At 36.9% G+C, this 12616-nt stretch overlaps 1 pseudogene; it reads right to left on the bottom strand.

The window, feature by feature from the left end:
* Positions 1-2916: 2916 nt before the first annotated feature.
* LOC143656417 (E3 ubiquitin-protein ligase TRIM37-like) lies at positions 2917-8324 on the bottom strand (annotated as a pseudogene).
* Positions 8325-12616: the final 4292 nt, after the last annotated feature.

Raw genomic sequence — 12616 nt, 5'->3', positions numbered from 1 at the left:
AGGCCGAGCAAATGTCCAATTAAAACAAGTCTATAGAAATGTCCAATCAAACGTAACCAGGGAAAGATACCTTGGTTCAAGAAGGCCGATGAAGTTCAGCGTCTCTCTCATCCGAGAAGGCACATGGTAAACACAGTCACAGTTTCTCCTCCCTCAGCTGAAAGGGTACATGGTGAGCACAGAGTCATCTGCTAACTTTCTTTCCTGGCTCCCTATTTCATGAAGCTCCCCGGGAGGCATTTTCCTTCTTCATCTCCAAAGCACTGGCTGCTGGACTCTCTGCTTCATGGCACTGCAGCATTCTCTGCTCTCTTGGAATCTCCTTCATTCTCCAAAATGTTTCCTCTTTTATAGGGCTCCAGAAACTTATCAAGACCGACCCAAATGGGTGGAGACATGTCGTCACCTAATCCAGCTTAACAACCACTCTTGATTAAATCACATCTCCAGGGAGATGATCTGGTTACAGTTTCAAACATACAGTATTGAATGGGGATTATTCTACCTTTATGAAATGGGATTTTGATTAAAACATGGCTTTTCTAGGGTACATACATCCTTTCAAACCAGCACATGCTGTTTGACTTCTTCTTAACCTTTAAAATTTCTTTATCTATTCTCAACACAGTTCCTTTTTTCAGATATGTTTTGCTACTGTTTTCTCCCAATCAGTGTTTGGGTCTTTACCTTCTCTTAACAGGGTCTTTTGATAAGCAGAAGTTTTTAATTTAGAAGAAGCACAATTTTTCTATTCGTTCTTTTGTAGATCATGCTTTTGGTATTATATCTAAGAAATATTTGCCTAATCTAAGGTTACAAAGGTTTTCTCCTACAAATTTTATACTTTTAGGATTTACATTTATGTCTATAATGGTTTTTTTTAAACTTTTTTTATTAATTAAAAAAATTAACAAAACATTAAGATATCATCCCATTCTATATATACAATCAGTGATTCTTAATATCATCACATAGTTGCATATTCATCATTTCTTAGAACATTTGCATCGATTTAGAAAAAGAAATAAAAAGACAACAGAAAAAGAAATAAAACGATAACAGAGAAAAAAAAAGATTATACATACCATACCCCTTACCCCTCGATTTCATTTACCACTAGCATTTCAAACTAAATTTATTTTAACATTTGTTCCCCCTATTATTTATTTTTATTCCATATGTTCTACTCTTCTGTTGATATAATAGCTAAAAGGAGCATCAGACACAAGGTTTTCACGTTCACAGAGTCTCATTGTGAAAGCTATATCATTGTTCAGTCATCATCAAGAAACATGGCTACTGGTATACGGCTCTACATTTTCAGGCAGTTCCCTCAAGCCTCTCCACTACATCTTGAACAACAAGGTATAATGTTTTTTTAATTAATTTTTGTATAGTTTTTTGGTATAGTAATTTTTGTATGGGCTAATAAAGGTCCAGATTTTTTTTTGTTTTTTGTTTTTGCATATATTGCATCTAATTTTTCTAGCACCATTTGTTGAAAAGATTATCCTTTCTTCATGGAATTGAATCTGTCTTTGCCAAAAAGCAGTTATCCATATGTACTGGTTTATTTCTGGGCTCTATTTTTTCCATTGATCTATTTATCTATCTTTGTTCTAGAACCACACTGTTTTGATTACTGTGCTTTGAAAATGTCATGAAATTAAGTAGTTCATTCTATAATTTTTTCAAATTTACTTCAGTTATTCTAGATTCTTGGCATTTCTATATGAATTTTAAAGTCAGTTTGTCAGCTTTTACAAGTAACCTGATTGGAATTTTGATTGAGATTGTGTTGAATCTGTAAATCATTTGGGAAGAATTGGAAGTTTAACAATGTTGAGCCTTCTCAACCTGAAATGTTTCTCCATTTATTTAGACCTTCTTTAATTTCTCTCAACAGGATTTGCTAATTTTCATAGTTTGATATGCTAAACTTTTGTTTAGAATTTTTTCTTCTATGTTCATGAGGAATATTAGTCTATAGTTTTCTATTTTATAATGTCTTCATCTGGTTTGAGTATTAAGATTATATTGGCCTCATAGAATGAATAGAGAAATATTCCTTCTCTTTAATTTTTTAGAAGAGTTTCTGTAGAATTAGTATGACTTTTTCCTTAAATGTTTGATAGAATTCTTCAATTACACCATCTGGTCCAGTAGTTTTATTTTGTGGGAAGATTTCTAACCACAAAATCAATTTCTTTAATTGATAGGGCTATTTGAATAATGTTTCTTCCTCTTTTTTTTTTTTGGCATAAACAACAATTTATTAGGCAAAGAAGGGACTACTTATCTCTGTTCTATAATGTTTAGGGTTTCAGCTAAAAAATTCAATCTGAGATATGGAATCCTCAGAGGACCTGTTTGCTGACATGTCAGGCAGATGGTGGCTGTTGATTGGGGTCCTCAGTTCCTATCCGCATGAGCCTGTGTGGGCTTCCTCAAAGCATGGCATCTGAGTTCCCAGAGCAAACATTCCAAAAGAGAGAGAGCTGGGGGGGAGGGGGGCACGTGGCCTTTTATAATCAAACCTCAGAAGTCACTTTTGCCTCTTTTTTTTTTTTTGGTGGGTAGTGCAAGGAGTCATTAAGGAAGGAAATAGATTCTATCTCTTTATGAAAGGTTCTTAAAAGAATATATAGGACTGTAACTATTGCTGTGGTCTTTTAAAGAAAACATCAGTCTGTTCTGGCCACACAATCCACATTGTTCCCACATGCAAAATATATTAACGTCCTTCCCTGAGGCCTCCAAAATTCTTATCCCATTAAGGTATCAGACTCAGGCTTGAGGTCTAGGAACTCATCGAGATATGGTTCAGATGTAAATGAGATTTCTTGGGCGTAGGTTCTTGAGGACAGCTCCTTGAATATAGTTCTTCTTGATATGAAAACCTTCCACTGTTTGCATCTAGTGTTGAAAGCTGCGCTCTCCAGTACCATCAGGAAAACTGGAACATTTATCTTCATCTGGGGGTGTGCCACCAAAGAGTCATTAAATCCACCCATGTTGTTGTGCTCTTCCTGCTCCTCATTCTCAGTGTCACATTCCACATCACTGTTGCTATTCATTCCTTCCTCAAGGGCAGCTGAAGCTCCTTCAGGTAATATAGGTTGTACCTCCTCAGCTTCAGAATTATTTTCCAAATTAGTCATTTGCATTCCTTCCAGACAACCTCCCTTAGGCCCCAAGGTGACCATTTTCCTTCTTTTTTTTCAACCATGTATAAGCCATTGAAAACTTCAACAATAACAGCATCTGAATCCAAAGCTTTACACTGCCAGTCTCTGGTTTTTTGGAGAACATCATTAATACTGCCATGTGTCAATGCTCAGGGAACTGTGATTACTCCCAGACTGTGAGCTACCTGGGGAGTCTTCAGTCAGAGTTTGACCATATCCTTTTGAATAACTATTTTCCCCAGAATCCACTTCTCTTTAAGGTGACAAACTACATGCTACACTGGACTGACATAGTTTGGGTGCATTACTCTTCTTATTTGTGGTGTTTCTTATGTAACAACTGGCAACTGATGATTTTGCCAGGAGCTCCATTCCCAAATCCTGTAGTATGCTAGAGTTTTCAGTTCCACATGCAAACAGAGCTTCCTGGTCAGCAGAAAAATGTTTGTTTGCATGTTTCCAGAAACAGCGTTGCCACTTTTTATTTCTGAAAGTGTTTTCTTTTTTATCGGTTTCATAAACTGAATCTCAGCCATTTGGGTTTTGAGGTTTTTTTTGCATCTTTAAATCAGAGGGAACTGGCCACATGGTCTGCTGCATCCATTGATCCTTATCTTTTCAAGAATATGATGCTGTGGGCTGCAAAAGTAAAGTAGGTGGGAGAGACTGTAAGCCTCACAAATTTTCCGTACTGCTCTGATCCCTAAGGTCCAGCAAATGGATTAAAATTAAAGGATCAATGTCTAGTAAGCTACTGGTAGCAGAGCATAAATGTATTCTTGGCATCCTATTACCAGCACTCACTTAGCTATGGCTTCTACCTGGAGGCCCTGCAGCAGCTGCATCTTCCATGAGTTCTCCCTTTTCCAATTCCATATTGTCATATTCTACATCATTTTCCCAGATGTAGTCTCTTCATCATCATCATTTTTTGTGTGTGTTATTTGTTGCTGTTGAATTGGCAGGAGAACTGCTGCCATGGAGGTTATTTACTTCATCTTCACCAACAAGGTCCAGATCCAGATCTCCATCGGAAATCTCATGATGAGAACGTTCATTCTGAACCTTCTCTTCATCTTCTCCATCCTCTTTGGCCTCTCTTGCAGAAGCTGTAGTAGGACCACCCTCGAGAAGCAGTATGTCAGAGCTCAAACCAGACTTTGTCTTAGCTCATGTCTCAGAACCATCATTGTTTTGGGGGCAAAGATGACTATCTGGTGGAGACGAATCTCACGATTTCTGAGTTTGAGACAGTGCAATGGTAAGTCTCTCCTTAAGGCTCTTTATTTGTTTGATATAACTAGTCTGTGCAGCTTCCAGCTGAGTACATGTACCAGCGCTGGTCTTGGCATTTTTATTTTTTTAATTTTTATTGAAACAACAATATACAAGTATATACATTCTTAACATACAAGCATTCTATACGTGATGTACAATCTATGGCTCACAATATCATCACATAGTTGTATATTTATCACCATGATCATTTTTTAGAACATTTGCATCACTCCAGAAAAAGAAAAAAAAAACAAAAAAACTCATACATACGATACCCCTTATTCCTCTCTCTCATTGACCACTAGTATTTCCATCTATCCAATATGGTCTTGGCAAACTTGAAAGAAAGTTGGTGATCACACCTAAATTTTAAAATTACTGTACCATTTTGTCGGTTTAAATATCCTTTATTTGCAAGTAAGTCCAGACAGAATAATCTATTATAACCCCAGCATTTTCCAACTTCAAAGTCAAATGCAAATTCTCAAATGATATTTTTAGTAGGATCATTGCAAAACTGATAAATCATTTCTACATGATATTCATATTTGGAAGTTTCAGGCAAGCCAGCTGAGAATTCCTGAAACACATATAAGTAGTAACCACCCACAACTCCATTTCCATCTGGGTAATCTTTTAACCTCCAGCAAAGTCCTAAAACTTGAAGAGGTGGACTAAAAACAGGATCCACTCTAATGCAAAGAGCTGAAATTCTCTAGTAAAAAGTAGCCGAATTATAAGTCAGTACTAATTCACTGGTAAAGGCTGGTGGTACAGAAGTGGTAACAAAGGATGCCACAGGCTTCTGATGAACTTCCTGAAACATCATAAGTATATCTGAACTCTTAGATTTCAATTCACAAGACCACAGCTGATGCTCCTTGTCCTTAAATAAGGATTTCAGTAGTTCTGTTTCTTGTGTTAGAGATGTCTTCTGACCCATTAGTGTAATAAGCTTGCTCTTCAGCTGTGTCTAACCGTGCAATCATCTCAACTGCATTCCTAATCTCTTGAGAACCCTCATCTTTTGCATTTCTTACAGCTCCTACAATTTATTTCCACTTCTTAAACTAAGCTGATCAATTCCATTAGACACCATGGCTCATGGAATTGGCTACCTCTTTGCTCACTTTAGTGACATCTACTATAAATTTCTGTCAAAGGTATGTTCACCATGCATTCCTCCCCAAACTGAACAATGATGGCAGAGCACCTCTTATAGTAAAGCACATTATCTTTTTCATGGTGATTTTCACATTTGTCCTCTTCGTTTTCTTCATGTTTGGTGAGACTGCAGAGTTGAAGAATGTTAAGCTGTTGTGTCACTTCTTCTGCCCAACGACAGAATTACTAATTCTTAGAGCTGGAGTGGAGCACATAATGAGGACATTGAGCTCTCTGTTTTGTCCGCCAGAGCTTCTAAGTTTCAAAAGTCAGCTCAGTGATGTCCCAATAAACCCGAGTGATTTGAACAGTGAATAAAAAAGTATTTTCTTTGCACACCAATGTTTATAGCAACATTATTTACAATTGCCAAGAGATGGAAGCAGCACAAATGTCCATCAACAGACAAGTGGCTAAACAAGCTGTGGTATATACATAGGGTGGAATATTATGCAGCTGTAAGACAGAATAAAGTTATGAACTATGTAACAACATGGCTGGACCTTAAGGACATTATGCTGAGTGAGATTAGCCAGAAACAAAAGGACAAATACTGTATGGTCTCACCGATATGAACTAACATTAATAAATGAACTTGGGTAATTTCAGTTAGGAACAGAGGTCATCAGGAGATAGAAATAGGGTAGATATTGAGTAATTGGAACTGAAGGGATACAGATTGTGCAATAGGACTGATTGTAAAAATTCAGAAATGGATGGTACAATACTCCCTAACAGTAATACAAAAATGTTAGAATACTGATTGAAGCTGAATGTGAGAATGATAGAGGGAAGAGGCCTGGGGGCACAAATGAAATCAGAAGGAGAGAAATGATTAAGACTGAGATGGTATGATCTAGGAATGCCTAGAGTGTATTGAGTGTGTTATGATAGTGACTAAATGTACAAATTTAAAAGTGTTTTGCATGAGGAAGAATAAAGGAATGTCAACAATGCAGGGTGTTGAAATAGATGGTAATTAATATTTTAAAACTTTAACTTACGTGTGAGACTAAAGCAAATAGTGTTTGGTACAAAATTTATATTTTGACTAGTGCATTTCCTAATATAACTTATGTGGACAGCTTAATTGAACACCACAAGTACATGGAACCTTGAGTAGGGCATGAGATTTTGTAGGTTTGTCCAGAGTGATTCCTCTATAAATCCCAGAGTGATTTGAACAGGGAAGAAAAAAGTATTTGCAAAGTCCCCTTGGGGGAATGGTGAGAAAGGGAGAAAATTCAATTTCCCCAAATGGAGAATTCTTGATATTCTCACAAGCCGTGGGGACAACCAAAGCAATAGACTGAGCCCCCAATCTTGGGGTTTGTTCATATGAAATGTAACCCCGCAAAGGATAGGCTAAGTCTATTTAAAATTAGGCCTAAGAGTCACCCCCAAGAGAACCTCTTCTGTTGCTCAGATGTGGCCTCTCTCTCTCTCTCAGCCAACATGACAAGCAAACTCACTGCCCTCCCTGTCTCTACGTGGGACATGACTCCAAGGGGGTGGACCTTCCTGGCAAGGTGGGACAGAAACTCTAGAATGAGCTGGGACTCAGCATCAAGGGATTGAGAAAACCTTCTCGACCAAAAGGGGGAGGAGTGAAATGAGACAAAATAAAGTGTCAATGGCTGAGAGATTCCAAACAGAGTGGAGAGGTTATCCTGGAGGTTATTCTTATGCATTACATAGATATCACCTATTTAGTTAAGGTGTAAGGGAGAGGCTGGAGGGAACTGCCTGAAAATGTAGAGCTGTAGCCATGTTTCTTGAAGATGATTGTATAATGATATAGCTTTCACAATGTGAATGCGTGATTGTGAAAACCTTGTGTCTGATGCTCCTTTTATCTACCTTATCAACAGACGAGTAAAAAATATGGATTAAATAAATAATAGGGGGAACAAATGTTAAAATAAATTTAGTAGATTGAAATGCTAGTGGTCAATGAAAGGGGGGGGTAAGGGGTATGGTATGTATGAATTTTTTTCGGTTTTCTTTATATTTCTTTTTCTGAATTGATGCAAATGTTCTAAGAAATGATCATGATGATGAATATACAACTATGTGATGATATTTTGAGTTATTGATTAAATATGTAGAATGGAATGATATGGTTAGAATGTTTGTATGTTGGTATGTTTAAAAATAAAATTACAAAAAAGTCAACTCAACAAGCATTTATTGGACATTCAATATATCACTCAAAATCCCATTGACGTTCTCTTTCAAAAAAATTTCAAGAAAAACTCAAAGATCCTTTAATTTTTCCTAATACAGCTAAAACAGCAAAGCTTGGAGCAATGAGGACACAGGTGAGCATACCGCAACTTTCTCCATGCAATGAAATTTCCGAAAATCTCAGCTATGCTCTCCATGCTCGGTTCATCCATTGCCTTCGGCTCTCGGCCGGGCCCTCTGGAACCCGCAGGGTCCTCGGTCTGACCTGTTAGGCGCCAGCCCAGGTCTCCAGGTCTGATCCACCTCCGAGATTACCCTGGTGCCGACATCCGGAAGCTCTGGCGACCTCCCCACCTACGTGTCCCATCCCCTTGGCTTCGACGCCGGCTACTCCCACTTCGCCATTTTCACCCGCGCCCTTCCTGGGGCTCAGAGGTAGAAGCCAGCGGCGGCCGCGGCTCCTTCCTCCTGGCTCGGTCGCCTCCCAGAGACCCGAGGAAACCGCCAACCCCGAGATACTGGCGCGAAGATCGAACCCCGCTAGAGCCCGAAGACGCGGATCTCGAGTTAAGAAGGCGCTGCAGGAAATTCCACTTGGTTCTTCTTGCGTGAGCTCTGATAATTTGTATTTTTCAAGAAATTTATAAATATCATCTAAGCAGTTGAATATATATGTGGTATACGTTGGTCACAGTATTACCTTATTGTCTGTAAAATACGGACTGATGTCACTTCTTCCATTCCTTATATTAACTTGTATTTCTCTCCTTTTTTTTTCCTGATCAGTTTGGCTACAGGTTTATTGATCTTCTCAAAGAATCAGGTTTTGATCTTATTGATTTTTTCTTGCCCCCCCCCTCCCCTTTTCTATTTCATTGAAATCTGCTCTGGTCTTTATATTTTCCTTTCTCCTGCTTAATTTGGGTTTAATTTTCTCTCCCCTTTCTAGATTCTTATGGTGGTATTTTAGGCAATTTATCTGAGATTTTTTTCTAATATTGGCATAAATAAATACGGTAAACACTGCCCGAAGCAGTGATTTGGTGGTGTCCCACAGATTCTAGTTTATTTTCTCATTTAGTTCAGACACTTTCAGTTTATCTTTTTATGTGTTATTTGATCACTGAGTTATTTAGAAATATATTTTGTTTTCAAATTGTTGAGGACTTTCCAGATATCTATTATTGATTTGTAATTTAATGCCATTGTAGGCAGAGACCATAGGTTGTGTGACATGAGTACTTTTAAATATTGAGGCTTATTTTATGATGCAGAGTATGTTTATGGTCTATTTGGTAAAGTTCCATATACATTTAAAAATAATGTAAATTCTTCCATTATATGGTGGAATGTTCATATTGGTTGATAGTATTGCTTAACTGTACTATATTCCCACTGATTTTTGTCTAATTTTTCTAGTAATTATTGAGAAAGAGATATAGAAGTCTTTGATTCTAATTGTGGATTTATCTATTTCTCTGCATTCCGGTCAGTCTTGGTTCAAGTAGTTTGAAATTCTTTTTTTCAGATGCATAGAAGTTCAGTAGTATTATGTTTTCCTGATTAATTGACCCCCTTGTCTTTATGAAATGCCCTTCTTTATTCTTTGCTCTGATATTGACTTTGTCTCATATTTTTTAATTGAAAAATTGACCCATTTTTAATCATTTAAAAACTCAACATCATATATCCCTTACCATCTATAATTCAGTTATAGCCACACATTTTAAGACCAACAGATAACCCCCTGCCCAGGACCAAGGAATTAAAATGAGATGCTGAAGGCACAAGGAGGTGAACGCTGGAGATCAAAGTTCCTGCTTTCAGTCATAAGTCTTCCATCCAAATGCACTCCAACACCTTTTGTTTCAGTTTGTTAAAGTGGTTCACAGGAAGTTTTTTAAAAATAATTTCATTCCAGACATCAAGATTCTATGATGATATACAGTTCCATGAAATTTGTGTTTCCATCTGATCGACAGGTAAAAAATAATTTTTGTTTTTCCATTGGTATAGAGAAGCAAAGCTATCAGCCAGATTCCTTTAGTAAGGAATGAGGAAACGAAGAGAAAAAAAAATATCTGGGCTGTGCTGGGTACTGGTTTCTATGGCATTCTGAGGGCTTGACATCAGAAGAATTCCATCGTTCTCATGACACTACAATGATTAGAATTAGTAATCTTTTTTTAAGATGATAAAAAAGAAAATACCCCATGGACATAAAAATGGTCAAAGTTTTTTTTTTCTTTTTTTTTTTTTAACCACGGGTCAATTTTATCTCCAAAATAAAAATACAAAATGAACAAATAATTGGTATAGTAACTCTATTGGACATTCCGATTCATTCAGTCACTTGTACCCCATATAGAAAAGGGGAACAGGCATTAGGTTTTATTAGTAGTGTAATAAATATAATAAAACATATTCGGCTATCATGGAAACTAAAAAGGAAGAAAAAAAAATTTATTCCAAGATTCGTTCACTGGGAAATGAAAGGTCCCTTTCTCCTGTACAGCCCAAGTGTGATGATCTTCTCTTCATTGTTGGTCATGTTTTTGGTTTTATTTTTTTGTGCTGGTAAGCTTTGAATGAGATCAGAAATTGTGAATTTTATCCTGTTGTTTGTTGGATTTTATTATTATTATTATTCCTATACATGTTCTTGCTGATTTGTTTTGGGATACAGTTTTATTTCTTGGAAACACTTTGATATTTTTGGTTCTGGCTTTTAATATTTGTTTTGGGGGTCCAGAGTATGCTCAGTCTAGGCCTAATTTCTCTCTATTAATGAGGTAAGCTGCTTCTGTATGTTGTACCTAATGCCCATTGAATTATGAATTTTCTAGTCTGCCAGGTGGAAATAGCACTATTCCTCACATTGTGTGCGTGCCTAAGACTATTCTTTTCTATCTTACTGGGTGGTTCTGTCCTCAGTCTTGCATACTTTTCTCAAACACTTGACATGATCAATATACTCTGTTGACTAGTTAAGTGGCTCCTCTGCAGATTTCCAGAATCTCTCTCTCCATTTTGATACCCAGTTTTATGACCTCTACCTGCTTTATTCTCCCCAATTCTCAGCACTTCCTCAAGTTTTAAGGAGTTTTCCTAGAGTTCTCATTCCCACTCCATGGCCTGGAAACTCTCTCGCATTAGTAAGGCTCATCTCTTTTGCTTTCCATCTCTCAGTCATCACCACCTTGTGCTATCTAATGCCCACTATCTGAAAGCTAGTTGCTTCACATATTTTATTTTTATTTATGCTTTTTCTCCTGGTTATTTCAGGTGGGAGTATATCTGGTTATTATTATTCCATTTTGGCCACGGATGTGTCCTCCATTTCTGCTCTAAAAAATTATAATGAGTACTTCGTGAATATTTAATGTGTATATAGTAAGCTATTACCTTCTTTGAAGTCCTACACATCTCTTTCTTCTATGTTTTAGTTTTCTATTGCTTCTATAACAGATAACTACACATTTAGCAGCTTGCACAACACAAATTTAGCATACAGTTCTGTACGTCAGGAGCCAGACCCAGGACTTAGTATGCCAAATCCAAGATCTTATCAGGGCCATGTTCCCTTTTTTTTATGTCTAGGGGAGAATCTGTTTCTTTGCTTATCACCTTTCCCAGCTTCTTTGCCACATTCCTTGGCTCATGACTCCCTTCATCCACTTCAGCAACAGGGCGCTGGTTCTTTCCCTCTGACTCATCCTTCTGCCTTCCTATTCCTACTTTTAAGGACTCATGTGATCAGAATGGCTCAACCAGATAATCCAGGATAATATCCACATCTCAAAGCTCTGAACCTTGATCACAGTTTCAAAGTCCCTTTTGCCATGTAAAATAACATATTCTACTGTGTCAGGGATTATGGGAACCTGTTTTCAGGCTTATTCTTCTGCCTACCATACTGGCTACTGTGATGATCTCTTAGCTAATCTCCATCTCAATTTATCCTGTTGAGGTTATTGTTTTTTATCTTTATTTTCACCTTTTTGTCCTTTTAATACAAAATCTGCATTGCTGCCATAATTACTCAGCCATACCTTGCTATGAATACTATGTTCTCACTCTACTAAACTTCTTGCAGTTTGGTAAACACACAAGGATTTTTCATGATTCAGTTATTCTGTTATGCTTTTCTTCCATACAAATTTTGCTTAAACTCTTCTGATAAGAATTAGCTTGGGTACTTGTTAAGCATACAGATTCTTGGCTTCCATTAGAAACTACCAGGAAGGAATCTGGAAATGTGTATATTTAGCCAACATCACTGGTGAGTCTTATTATCAGGCAAGTTTTGGAAACAGTGAGAAAGTCATTTTGTCTTTTGCTCTCCTTCAGTTCCCGGTGGCAAACTCATCTGTTTTTTAATTTATTATTTTTAAATTAATTTTTTAAAAAAAGATGACAACAAACAAACATTCTTAACTTATGATCATTCCATTCTACATATATAATCAGTAATTCACAATATCATCACATAGTTGCATATTCATCATGATCATTTCTTAGAACATTTGCATCAATTCAGAAAAAGAAATAAAAAGACAACAGAAAAAAATTTATACATACCACACCCCTTACCCTCCCTTTCATTGATCACTAGCATTTCAAACTAAATTTATTTTAACATTTGTTCCCCCTATTGTTTATTTTTATTCCATATGTTCTACTCGTCTGTTGACAAGGTAGATAAAAGGAGCATAAGACACAAGGTTTTCACAATCACACAGTCACATTGTGAAAGTTATATCATTATGCAATCATTTTCAAGAAACATGGCTACTAGA

Source organism: Tamandua tetradactyla, chromosome 2 (assembly GCF_023851605.1).
Source record: "Tamandua tetradactyla isolate mTamTet1 chromosome 2, mTamTet1.pri, whole genome shotgun sequence".
Classification (NCBI taxonomy): Eukaryota; Metazoa; Chordata; class Mammalia; order Pilosa; family Myrmecophagidae; genus Tamandua; species Tamandua tetradactyla.
The sequence above is the reverse complement of the archived record's forward strand: the minus strand, read 5'-3'. Positions and strand labels throughout refer to the sequence as shown.